This window comes from Giraffa tippelskirchi, chromosome 13 (assembly GCF_054371585.1).
Source record: "Giraffa tippelskirchi isolate mGirTip1 chromosome 13, T2T-mGirTip1v1.2.pri, whole genome shotgun sequence".
NCBI lineage: Eukaryota > Metazoa > Chordata > Mammalia > Artiodactyla > Giraffidae > Giraffa > Giraffa tippelskirchi.
This window is the reverse complement of record NC_137287.1, coordinates 25,250,707-25,263,558: the sequence shown is the minus strand read 5'-3', so window position 1 is coordinate 25,263,558 and position 12,852 is coordinate 25,250,707. Positions and strand designations below refer to the sequence as shown.

Below are 12,852 nucleotides of genomic sequence, written 5' to 3'. Positions count from 1 at the left end.
TCTTAAAAGGTTGTAATGATTTACTATCATATCAGCACTGCATAAAGCTTTCTTATTTCTTCCCACACTCTAATAATTTCAACTTCAATAATTTCAATTTTATTAAATTTCAAATTTTAATGATTTAAATTTTAATATTTTCCAATTTGATGAATGAATTTCATCATCAAATTAAAATTTTAAATATTAAAACACTGACACAGTTGCACCAGTTTTAGACTTTTTGTTGGTCACTTCCATGTCCTGCATTGTGAATTGCCTGTTGATCTCTTTTGACCCTGTTTCCTATTGGGTTGCTTTTATTTTGAGTTCATGTTATTAAGTCAACTTGTAGTGACTATGGGTGTTAGGGAGAGTAACTCTTTGCCATGCGTTTCAAATATGTTATTATTTATAGTTCACTCCATCTTATGTCACAGACTTTTCATTAGAGTGTGGTCAAATCCATCAGCTTTTTCTTTTGAGGTTTCTGAGGTTCCCATCTTGCTGACAGAAATTGACTTTCAATTCTGAGACTAGCCTTCCCTTCTCAGGGAGTTCCCTTTAGCAAGTCCTAGAGGACATGAGCCTGTATATTCACCATCAGTCATTTCAGAACACATCCTCCCAGTGGGTCTGTTCATTTCTCTCTCCAGATGGACTAGAAGACATATCCTTTGCACACAGTTTGTTCATTAGCCAAGGATGCCAACATTTTTTACCATGAAAATATGAAAAAGTGACAACCACCAGTGCTGCTGTTAGCAGAGGAAGAGATGGGTGCCAAGGAAGTCTGAAAGTGAACCCAAAGCCCTCACTAAGACAGGGACCCCACAGGTGCAGCTTTCCTTCAACTTTTAATATTTTTACATAGCGAATGTATGGAAAAGTTGTGAGAATGATACAACAGAAGACCATACATCCATAATTTAGATTTGACTGTTAACATTTTGTCATTTAAAAATTAGTTTTGGACTTCCCTGAGGGTACAGTGGATAAGAATCTGCCTGACAATGCAGGAAACATGGGTTCGATCCCTGGTTGGGGAAGATTCGACATGGAGCAAAGCAACAAAGCCAGTATGCCACAACTACTGAAGCCTGACTGTTGCAACTACTGAAGCTCAAGTGCCTAGAGTGTGTGCTCTGGAATAAAAGCAGCCACCACAATGAGAAGCCCACACTCTGCAACAGAGTGGCCCCCAATCTCCACAACTAGAGAAAGCCCGCACACAGCAATGAAGACCCAGCACAGCCATAAGTAAATCAAAAAATAAAAATCACTCTCTTCACACACAGATAAATAAATATACATGCATAGATCTATGTTGCACTAAACCAATTGAGAGCAAGTTGCAGATACTTCAACCCTAAAAACTTGTCATGCATTTCCTAAGAGCAAGATCACTGTGCTATAAAATTATAGTACAATTATCACACTCTGGAGAATTACTATCAGTAAAATACAGTGAACTAACAATCAGTTCCTAGCCACATTTTCCTGTTGTCTCTATCATATTCTTCGAAACTGGATTACTTTCTTTTTGGTGCAGGATCCTATCAAAGATCACGTATCACATTTCATTGTCTTTTCTTTTCATTCTTCTTTAATCTAGAACAGTTCCCAAACATGTTTGTTTGTTTGTTTTCATGGCATCGATATTTTTTAAAAGTCCAGGTCAGCTGTTTTGCACAAGGCCTCTCAATTTGGATTTGTTGGATTTTCTTCTTCTGGATATATTTTTGGCAAGAATACCACACAAGTATGGCTGTGACATGCATGGTGCCTGTATCCCAGGAGGTGAATGATGCAAGTTCGATTACTCAGCTAAGGTGGTGCCTGCACATTTCTCCGTTCTAAAGGTACCTTTATCATAAATTAATAAATGACCTGTAGGTAGATATTTTGAGGTTTATGCCACACTCTTCCCAACAATATTTCTTCTAATGGTTTTGGCCTAGCCTGTTGATTCTTTCATGAACTGAGTATTTCACTGTGGTTACAAAATGTGAGCTTCTAAATCTAACGTTCCTTCTAGAGTTATTAGTTGACATTCTTCAACACTTTCTCTTCTCCCTCTTGTCTTTTTTCTCTCTTAATATCAGTATGGACTCATGGAGTCTCCTTCGATCCTGTTATAACTGTTTATTTCTTTTTTTTTGTTGTGCTGTGTCTTTGTTGCTGCGTGGGTTTTTCTCTGGTTGCAGCGAGCAGGATCTACTTTCTCATTGTGATGTGTGGGCTTCTCATTGCAGTGGCTCTCTTGTTGCGGAGCATCAGCTCCAGGGTGTGTGGGATTCAGTAGTTGTGTCTCCCAGGCTCTAGAGCACAGGCTCAGTAGTTGTGGTATATGGGCTTAGTTGCTCCTCAGCATGTGGGATCTCCCTGAGCCAGGAATCAAACCCATGTCACCTTCCTTGGCAGGCAGATTCTTTACCACTGAGCCATCTGGTAAGCCTCTATCATTTTTAATTTAGATGTTCAGATTATCCTGGATTTAGCCAGTGGGAGCCCTTTCAGGCTGATTTCTCTTTCATTGAGATATGTTTCCATTCTTTTGAAGCACTCCATATTTTCTGATTAAAAAGAAAAAAGAAAGATGTTTGAGGTACATATTTTGTAATTTTCCTGTCCCAACCCTGGAATCAGCCATTTCTCCAGGGAGCCCTGGTAACTTTTAGTGGACAATACTATTTAGAAACCAAGATCTGAGTATTAAGAGTGCTCTTTCCTCTGGGGATGTCATTCTTCAGTAGAGCAAAGGCATTTCATCAAACAGGGCATGGAAAGTCAGACCAAAGGTTATCTGGCAGGTGTGACATCAACAGACCTGAATTCAATGCTAGAGTCAAGTATCATCCTCCAAGAACAAGAAGTATTTGTTTCCAGATGACCAGCATCCACTCCTCATTATTCTGGTAACAGCACCCTTTGTTCTTGTAGAAATTATCACTGCCTTCTGTGAACAGTCACAGTGGGACTACAGTCAAGGTGTTCTAAACCCCTCCTCATATTCAAACCCATCCTCATATCCCCATATCCATATTCAATCCCTAAATCAAACAGGAGCCCCTGGACCCAGGAAGTATGTTAAAGAATATTGAGACAGGTATGAGCATAAGAGGGTTTGCCCATGCACCCAGAACCGACAGAGTCACATGCTCTAAAAGATGAGATTAAATAAACACCCCTTTCCAAGGTCTGTTGGTTTCTTTCTTTGTGAGAATTTTATACCACACAGGTGAAAGCTACCCTGTCTTTGTAGAAAAACCCTGACACAATAGAGCCCATATTGAACTTCCTTCCCTAACATTGGTTCTTAGGTTCATCCTTTCTACTTCATAGAATTCAGTTGTTTTGACAAATATCTAGATGGATAGTGATACATTTTCATCTCCTTCCAAATCCACACAACAGATAACCCTGCTTGTAAATCAGTGGGGGTTTTTTTCCTGAGAAAAAGATTCTAAAACTTTGCTCATTTTATGTCCATCCCTGCAGGGTTTCTTTATTTACTTGCTTGTTTTGTGGGGAGTGAAATTAAAGTCTGAAATCTTGATAGTCACAACTTCAAAATTACAAAATTTATTTACCTCCCACTTTCCTTTTTTTGAATCCTTTCCCCCTCCTTTTTCTTGTTATTTTCTAATCTCCAACATATGGGTGTTATGCAAAATGGTAGATGTGGGTGAAAAAAAATGATGGAAGGGAGGGAGGGAGGAGGAAAAATGGGGGAAGGATCAAAGGAAAGAAGGTTCTTCTATTTCCCCAGGGCTTCATGACGTAAAAGCACCAAATGTTTTCTGTCTTTTGATGCACAAGTTTTTGAGTCACCCAACACTTGGGCACTAAACTCGTTCATGTCTAAAGGATCTGGTCATCATGAAGCACCATTGCTCTAGGGTGAATGGGGAGAAGGTGATACAAGGTTGCCAACCTGATGGGGACCGCTCATCATCTCTAAATGAACAACAGATTTGGATTTCAATATGAGCTTCGAGACTGAAAGTTATCGTCATGGCTATTCCAGGAGATACCAACAGCCAGAGAGACTGAGGCTCCTTTCCCTGCCCTGTTCTTAGAAATCTGAACTTACAGATGGGCGGAGATTCAGTGTTGGGTGACAAGTTCAGCTATATGTGGAAAGAAAACAACGAAAGGGAGGAAAGTTTCTGTAGAAGCTATAATCCATTTTTCGAAGTTTGGAGCAATAGACAGCCTTTCAATGAATGGGGCATGCATGCTGAGTTGCTTCAGTTGTGTACAATTCTTTGAGACCCAATGGACTGTAGCCTACCAGGCTCCTCTGTCCATGGGATTCTCCAGGCAAGAATACTGAAGTGGGTTGCGATTTCCTACTTCAGGGGATCTTCCCAACCCAGGGATCAAATCTGCATCTCTTATGTCTCCTTCATTGGCAGGTGGGTTCTTTACCACTAGCTGCACCTGGGAAACTTTTCCAGTGAGGGGGAGGAAGGGATTAATTAATTTCCTACTCACTGAAGACACTTATAGCTCATCAAACGTTTGGGGGGGGTGGTCAGTGCCATATGAGAAGGCAAAAATGAGCAAGTTCTCACAGTTTTGCTCATGAAGGGGAAATGGCCACCTCTGGCCTGAGCAGTGTGATAGCTTTCACTCTTGTTGTGTCACGTTGACACCAATGGTGTGCTACAAGCCCTTCACAGTGCACTGCCAAGTTTTGGTCCTTGTGCAAACTTCATTCATTTTTTCCAGAGCTGGGCTATTTGCTGTTACAGTGAGTTCTGTCTGATTTCTGTTGACTGAATGAGCCATGCAAAATTTTAGGAGGTGGAGTTAAACTTGAAACAAGTAGATACAAGTAGAGCAAAACATCAAGAGAGCATCAAGAAAAGATACAACATTTACTAGATTCTTGCTACTTAAAATGTGATCATCACACTGGCAGCATGGATATGACCTGGCAGTTTAGGAGAAATACAGAATCTCCAGCCCCACCTCAGACCTACTGAATCAGAATCTGCATATTATCAACATTCCCAATGATTTGTGTGCACGTAAATATTTGAGAAGCCATAGCTTAGAGCATATTGGGTTGGCCACAAAGTTCGTTCAGATTTTCCTGTTATATCTTATGGGAAAAGCCAAATGAACTTTATGGCCAACCCAATAGAAGACAATTCTCGTATGAATGTGTAAGATACCTTGGTGGACTTCCCTGGCGGTACAGTAGATGGGAATCTGCCTACCAATGCAGGGAACATGGGTTCGATCCCTGGTCTGGGAAGGTTGCACATGCTGCAGAGCAACTAAGCCCATGCATCACAACTATTGAAGCCTGCACACTCTAGGGCCCACAAGCCACAACTACGGAGCCTAAGTGCCACAACTACTGAAGCCCATGCACCCTAGAGCCAGCAAGGTGCAACTACTGAGCCCATGTGTTACAACTACTGAAGCCCATGCCCTAGAGCCTGTGCTCCATAACAGGGGAAGGCACCTCAATGAGAAGCCCTGTGTATCACCACTAGAGAGTAGCCCCATCTTGCCACAACTAGAGAAAGACTACGTGCAGCACTGAAGACTACTGCAACCAAAAAAAAAAATCAAAAAATAAATATAAGACCTTGGTCAGTGCATTAAGCAGGCCAAGGGCCATTCAAGGGTCAACCAGGTGATTGTGTGTGTGTTAGTCGTGTATTAGTAGCTCAGTCATGTCTGACTCTTTGTGACCCCATGGGCTATAGCCCGCCAGGCTCCTCTGTCCATGGAATTCTCCAGGCAAGAATACTGGATTGGGTAGCCATTCCCTTCTCCAGGGGATCTTCCTGACCCAGGAATCAAAACTGGGTCTCCTGTATTACAGGTGGATTCTTTACCGACTGAGCTATGAGGGAAAAAATAACCAAGTGATTAGTAGATAAAACAGAATAGTGGCAGATAAAATATAATACAGCCTGTTCTGTGTGCCACCACAGTTTCTGATGTGTGAAAGAGCAGGCACAAGCTCAGGCAGGCTGAGAATTACTGTTTGCCCAGCACTTACAGTATATCATCCTCTTTGATGGTCTCCACAACCCTGCCAGGGATGTAACACAGGCTCCAGTGCCGCCCCGTTATTCAGGTAGAGAGACTGAGGTTCTCAGAGGTGAAGCGACTTGCCCAAAGGCACATGACTTCAGGGTTTACACACTGAATACCTGGTTCTAGGAAGGGGGTCCTTCTACAGCTGCTTCCAACCATTGTGATAAGGACTAGGCAGGTTGTGAGACTCAAATGAAATCAGTATGACAGGGATGTAAAGAAACAGTGTTAATCAGCTATACTCTAATATGAAATTAAAAGGATTTTTTTTACTTTTAAAAGATTTTTAAAAGAAACAGGGTTTGTCTAGTGGGGAGTTAGGAAAAGTAGGAAAGCTGACACAAGGCTAGAAGCTTCAGATATCAGATCCTGAGCTCTGGTTCCATGAAGACTCCACCTACACTTTCATATCTTTCTTAGGCACACAGGGGTGAGATGATGTCAACAGCCCAACCCACTGAGACCCAGAAACCAGCCAGGACACCATGTATCTCTCAAATCTAGGACAGATGCTTTCTTTGGGCCATAATGGCCTATTTTTCTCCTCAGCAGGGTAACCAAACTCTTTCCTTCTCTCCAACTGAGGCTGAAAAAACCCAGATTTAGGGCTTCTTACTGATCTGAACTAACTTGAACAGAAAACCTGTTGTTCAGCCTTGTTTCCTCTGCCACCTGCCTAACCTGATTGTACTCACTTAGAAAGAAGTGCCCCACAGAGAAACTGAAGAGCTTTGCTCAGAGTAATCAACAGAGACGTGGGGGCTGATGCAGACCCCAGGAGACGCCTTCCCAACTGTGCCAGAGTGCCTTTTCTCACTCCTCTGGACATCATCTGTAAAGCTCTGGATCCTGACGAGCTTCAATAAAAGGATCCTTGTGGATTCTGAGAAACAGGTAAGCTGGGGCAAAGCTGGAAGGCTAAGGGCACCGGGTAGGAAGGTCACCCACCATTCTGTGGGCAGTGTAGGTTTGCACTTGTCTTGCCTTCCTTCTAGATCCACTACCTTCATGTAGAGGGCCAGTGTAGGACAAAAAGCAGAATTCTTGGAAAAACACTCAATTAAACTTACTCAGTGTGTCATTGGTTCATTTCAGGTTACCTCCAGGATAAATGAGAAATCAAAACTCCCAAGAAGTCTTAGCATTGATTACCTGACATCCAATCATTGACCAGCTATGTTCAATGCAGCATAATACTAAAAGAAAAAAAAAGGAGAAGAATTAATAATATAATTTGGAAGCTTTCCTAGGCCTGTAGGATTAGGGTTAGCCAATGTTTTTCTCACACAGAGAAGTGGACAATTTTCTCATCATTCCCTAACTCCCATCCACCCCCACAATCAATGGTTTCCTCTGCTCATGTTTCAGAAAACAATAATGTCAGCAAAGCAGGCACCACTCTAGGCATTGCAAACAAGTACTTGATTATAAGTATTTTGAGATAGGTGGAAGATCAGTTGGAAAAGAGGGTCTGAGAAGCAAAAAGAAGAAGGGATGATAACCTGATATTAGAAGCTGTACCTAATGCTATTCACCTAATCACCTATGTGATGCCACTGCAGTGACTTCTATATTTACCAAAGAGAGGCTGCCTCCACCAGGGCTAGCACCACACAGAAGAGGCTGCCTCCACCTGGAGTGCTGGAGTTTGGAATCACTCCACTTGTGCTGCTGCTACAGTGACAGAAATCTCCCTCCTCTCCCACCTTCTGATCTCCATCCAGTGCCCCCTGATAGGAAGCCAGGTGGCAGAGGAACATAGGAAATGTAGTTTGCAAATTCCCAGCATCAGCACTATAGAGCAAGTTACAGAAGAGAAGGTGCTGGCTCAGAGGGTAAAGAATCTGCCTACAATGCAGGAGACCCAGGTTCAATCCCTGGGTTAGGAAGATCCCCTGGAGAAGGGAATAGCTAACCACTCCAGTGTTCTTGCCTGGAGAATTCCATGGACAGAGGAGCCTGGAGGTCTACAATCCATGGGATCCGCAAAGAGTCAGACATGACAGAGTGACTAACAAACAGCAACAAAGCTGTCTCAGGTTGACAGTGACACCTGGTGCCAGCAAAGGAAACAGCACGACTCACCATCTTTATTCTATCTCTTCAGTAGCAGGAAAGGCAGGGAAACTGTACTTAACTCTAAGCTGCAAGTTGGGTTCAGATCCACTCCACATGTGCTTGTGTGGAGGAGGAGCTGAAGGAGCATCAGCTACCCAGAAAATGCTTTTTTATAATGGACAGTAACAGTGCAAAGAGGTGAACCAAGCACACAGACACATTTGCGACATCAGTCTGCATCATATCTGCTAATGTCCCATTGGCCACAGCAGGTCTCAGGAGCACACCCAATGTTTCACCATTCTCTAGGTGGTCAGGCTGTGCCATAGGACAGACTATATAACCTGATGACACCCAAAGTTAAAAAGCAGAAGCGGGTCACCCAAGGAAGAGACCATGCATGATTCAATGTCACTGAAAACAGACCACAAGCACACCAGATTCAAGTGACTCAGCAGTGACTTGGAGCAAGAGAGGAGAGGGAGTGTTCACAAGAGGCAGCTCCATGCAACGTGCCGGCTGGCCAGGATCAGAGGATCTATTGCTGATGGAGCACACAGCCTGTGTCATGCTGCAGCACAAGGATGCAACCCTTCCTTCTGGGGTCTGAAATACAGGAATCTGGGCATGCATGAGGGCCACTGATGTGCACACTTAAGCAGAACAAAGTATTACATATCAAGCCAGGAACAGAGAGACAGTCCTTCCCAAGGCCATAAACTCACTACAGGCTGTGAGAGCTCTTTGTCTCCCAGGTAACAAATTATTCCAAGCTCAGACCCATTCTTATATGGCCAAGGAAGGGTCAAAAGACTGTGCCTAGAGGCTGCTTTTCCCAACACCCAACATCCTGAGTGGGGAATCCACTCCGATCATCTATTACACTGCAAGGTCATATGGCAGAAGAACTGTGATGAATAATCCAATGGACCACAGAAAGCGAGTAACAAACTATATCTCTTTCATCTCTCTTTTCCTACCATCTAGTTCTAGGACCAGCAAAGACAGATGTCAAGCAGTGATTATTGAAATTAACTGATTAACAGTGAAATGGAGCAATGTGAGACATAATACATAGCACAGTGGTCACGAGTTAGACCCTCAAGGACCTGAGCTCAATGTACCTTAAAAGTTAGGTAGTTTTTTTTTTTTTTTTAAATAAAGATAGACGTAAACTTACCATTAGACCCAGCAATTCCACTTCTAGGAATCTGCCCCAAAGAAATAAAAACCTCCACATAAAGACACACGAATAATGCCCAGGAAATGAAAATAGTCCAAATGCCTATCAATCGGTAAATGAATAAACAAAATGTGGTATACCCATACAATGGAATACTCTCCAGTAATAAAAATGAATGAACTACTAATACAACAACATAGACATACCTCTGGATAAATAAAAGAAGCCAGATAAAAAGACCATATATTATGATTCCATTTACATGAAAGGACCAGAAAAAAATAAATTTAGAGAGACATACAGTAAATTAGTGTGTTGCCTGGAGTTAAAGATGGTAGTGGAGATTGAATTCAAATGAGCACGAAGGATTGTAGGAGTGGGTGATGGATTATAGAGATGGTTGCACAGTGTTTTAAATTTACTAAAAATCATTGCAATATAAATTCAAATGAGTGAATTATGATGAAATGAAAGAGGATCTGGATTCAAACCTTTGCTGCACTTACTATCCATGTGACCTAGAGTGAATTACAGCGACATAACCTCTGTGAGCTTCAACTTCACTATCTGCAAAATGGGGACCAAAGAGAGGACTGTTGAGGGATCAGTGAGATAATGCATCTTGTACTCCAGCACATAGCCCGACAAGTGTCTGAGGAGTAGTTATGAATTCTCCAGCACCCCCATGCTTTTATAGAGAAATAACTCCCACACAAGCCCATACCAAGACCAAGGTCCAACTCCTGTTGTATTTAAGTTGCCGGTTCACAGATACCTTCGGGAATATGTCAGTCTCTGCCTTGTCCCCAAATCCCTGGTGCAGGAATTATTCAGAATATTTCTAGGCCAGAAATTACAATATGTTAACTTCACCTGCTTCACAGTTTCAGAAATTTAGGCTTTTCCAGAATGCTGTACTAAGATGCAAGAGCCTCTGAGCAAATACAAGTATTTTCTCTTCACTTTTTATTTTACATTTTTTAATAAAAAAAATCTTGACTTGGCAGGTCTGGGCTGCGTGAAGCTGACAGATTCTATAAGCAAGTTGCAGAAAACATCCCAGCCTTTGCAATGAACTTGAGCAAAGGAGCAGCCACTGAGAAGGTGATTCACTTTGATGACAGCTTCCTGATGAGGGCTCAAACCAGCTGGAGGGTTGTTCAATTTACGACTTCACAAAAGACTCAATAAAAGTCATAAATTAAAGGGCATGTGAGTGTTAGCACACCTCACAGAGTCAAAAGGTCTCAGATGACAGAACACAAGGCTGGTAACTTCGATTTGGCTCAAGGTTTATCACTGACTCAGTGAAAGGCACAGACCCCGTTTGCCAGGAATGCTTGTCATCCAGCGCAAACAGATTGCATCAAAGGATTAGGGGAACCATTTCTCAGATTCCTTGGCCATGGATTCATAGGCAGTGGCAGTGGGGAAAGGCTGCCTTCCCTAATGAATAAATCTTTGTGCTTTCAAAGTTGACCCTGGATAAGGATTCCTCTGGGAGTAACTGGCCATCTCCCCTTCCAAACTACCTGACTTTCCACCATTCAGTCAACTCTTGGAGCTGAAGGCTTTGTCTTCTAATACAATGCAAAACAGCTTCAGAACAGGTCACATGTACCTTCATTCAATCATTTAATAACTCTTACTACTGTTATTACCAATATTAATAAAATTGATTCTGAGCTCACATCCCCTCCTGAAATAGCACAAATTTCAGGGTATTGCTGTGATGGCAAAGGCAAGGGTTAAGAAGGGCAACACCAAAGAATGTTCAAACTGCTGCACAACTGCACTTATTTCAAATGCTAGCAAAGAAAAGAAAGAAAGAAAGTGAAGTCACTCAGTCATGTCTGACTCTTTGTGACCCCATGGACTGTAGCCTACCAGGTTCCTCCGTCCATGGGATTTTCCAGGCAAGAACACTGGAGTGGGTTGCCATTTCCTTCCTCAGGAAATGCTAGCAAAGTTATGCTCAAAATCCTTCAAGCTAGGCTTCAACACTTCGTGAACCCAGAACTTCCAGATGGACAAGCTGGGTTTAGAAAAGGCAGAGGAACCGGAGATCAAATTGCCAACATTTATTGGATCATAGAGAAAGCAAGAGAGTTCCAGAAAAACATCTACTTCTGCCTCATTGACTATGCTAAAGCCTTTGACTGTGTGGATCACAACAAACTATGGAAAATTCTTAAAGAGATGGAAATATCAGACCACCTGACCTGTTTCCTGAGAAAAGTGTATGCGGGTCAAGAAGCAACAATTAGAACCGAGCATGGAACAACTGACTGGTTCAAAATTGGAAAAGGAGTACATCAAGGCTATACATTGTCACCCTGCTTATTTAACTTCTGTGCAGAGTACATCATTTGAAATGCCAGGCTGGATGAATCACAAGCTGGAATCAAGATTGCTGGGAGAAATATCAACAACCTCAGATATGCAGATGATACGACTCTGATGGCAGAAAGTGAAGAGAAACTAAAGAACTTCTTGATGAGGGTGAAAGAGGACAGTGAAAAAGCTGGTTTGAAAGTTAACTTTTAAAAAAAAAACCTAACATCAAGGCATCTGGTCCCATCATTCATGGCAAATAAAAGGAGAAAAAGTGGGAGCAGTGATAGATTTTATTTTCTTGGGCTCCAAAATCAATGAGGACAGTGACTGTAGCCATGAAATTAAAAGATGCTTGCTCCTTTGAAGGAATGCTATGACAAACCCAGACAGCCATATTCAAAAGCAGACACATCACTTTGCTGACAAAGGTCCATATAGTCAAAGCTACGGTTTTTCCAGTAGTCATGTACAGGTGTGAGAGCTGGATCATAAAGAAGGCTGAGTGCTGAAGAATTGATGCTTTCAAATTGTGGTGCTGGAGAAGACTCTTGAGAGTCCCTTGGACAGCAAGGAGATCAAACCAGTCAATCCTAAAGGCAATCAACCCTGAATATCCATTGGAAGGACTGATGCTGTAGCTGAAGCTCCAATACTTTGGTCACCTGATGCAAAGAGCCAACTCACTAGAAAAGACCCTGATGCTGGGAAAGAAGGCAAAAGGAGAAGGTGACATCAGAGGTTGAGGTGGTTAGCTAGCATCACCAACTCAATCGACATGAGTTTGAGCAAACTCAGGAGACAGTGGAGAACAGAGGAACCGGGCATGCTGCAGTCCATGAGGTTACAAAGTCAAACACAACTTAGCAACTGAACAACAAACGGTTAAGTGAGATGGAATTAAAAATAAATACATGAACCTCAGTATATACCTGGTACATAGTAATCCTCCTTAAACTGTAGCTGTATAATTTCTCACTATCTAAACCTTTTAAAATCTTATGCAGTGGAAATTCCCTTGTGGTCCAGTGATTAGGACTTTGTGCTCTCACTGCTGAGGGCCCAGGTTCAACCTCTCATCAGGGAACTAAGATCCCACCAGGGAACTAAGATCCCACAGGCAGCATCGCCAAAAAAAAGAAAAAGAAGAGGTGGTATATGTTTACAATAGAATGCTATTCAGCCATAAAAAGCATTCACACAGCAGTGTCATAATAAGAAAATTAATAGTA

General features: G+C 42.2%; 1 long non-coding RNA gene across 2 annotated transcripts in view; it reads right to left on the bottom strand.

The window, feature by feature from the left end:
* Positions 1-1,515: 1,515 nt before the first annotated feature.
* Positions 1,516-12,852, bottom strand: part of LOC145532082 (uncharacterized) — a 52,624-nt gene continuing 41,287 nt past the window's right edge. For both annotated transcript variants that reach the window (XR_014072971.1, XR_014072970.1), the window contains exons 2-3: positions 7,198-7,241; positions 1,516-2,555 (exon numbers count right to left, since the gene is read on the bottom strand). This is a non-coding gene — a long non-coding RNA (uncharacterized LOC145532082). The remainder of the gene's footprint in view (positions 2,556-7,197; positions 7,242-12,852) is intronic.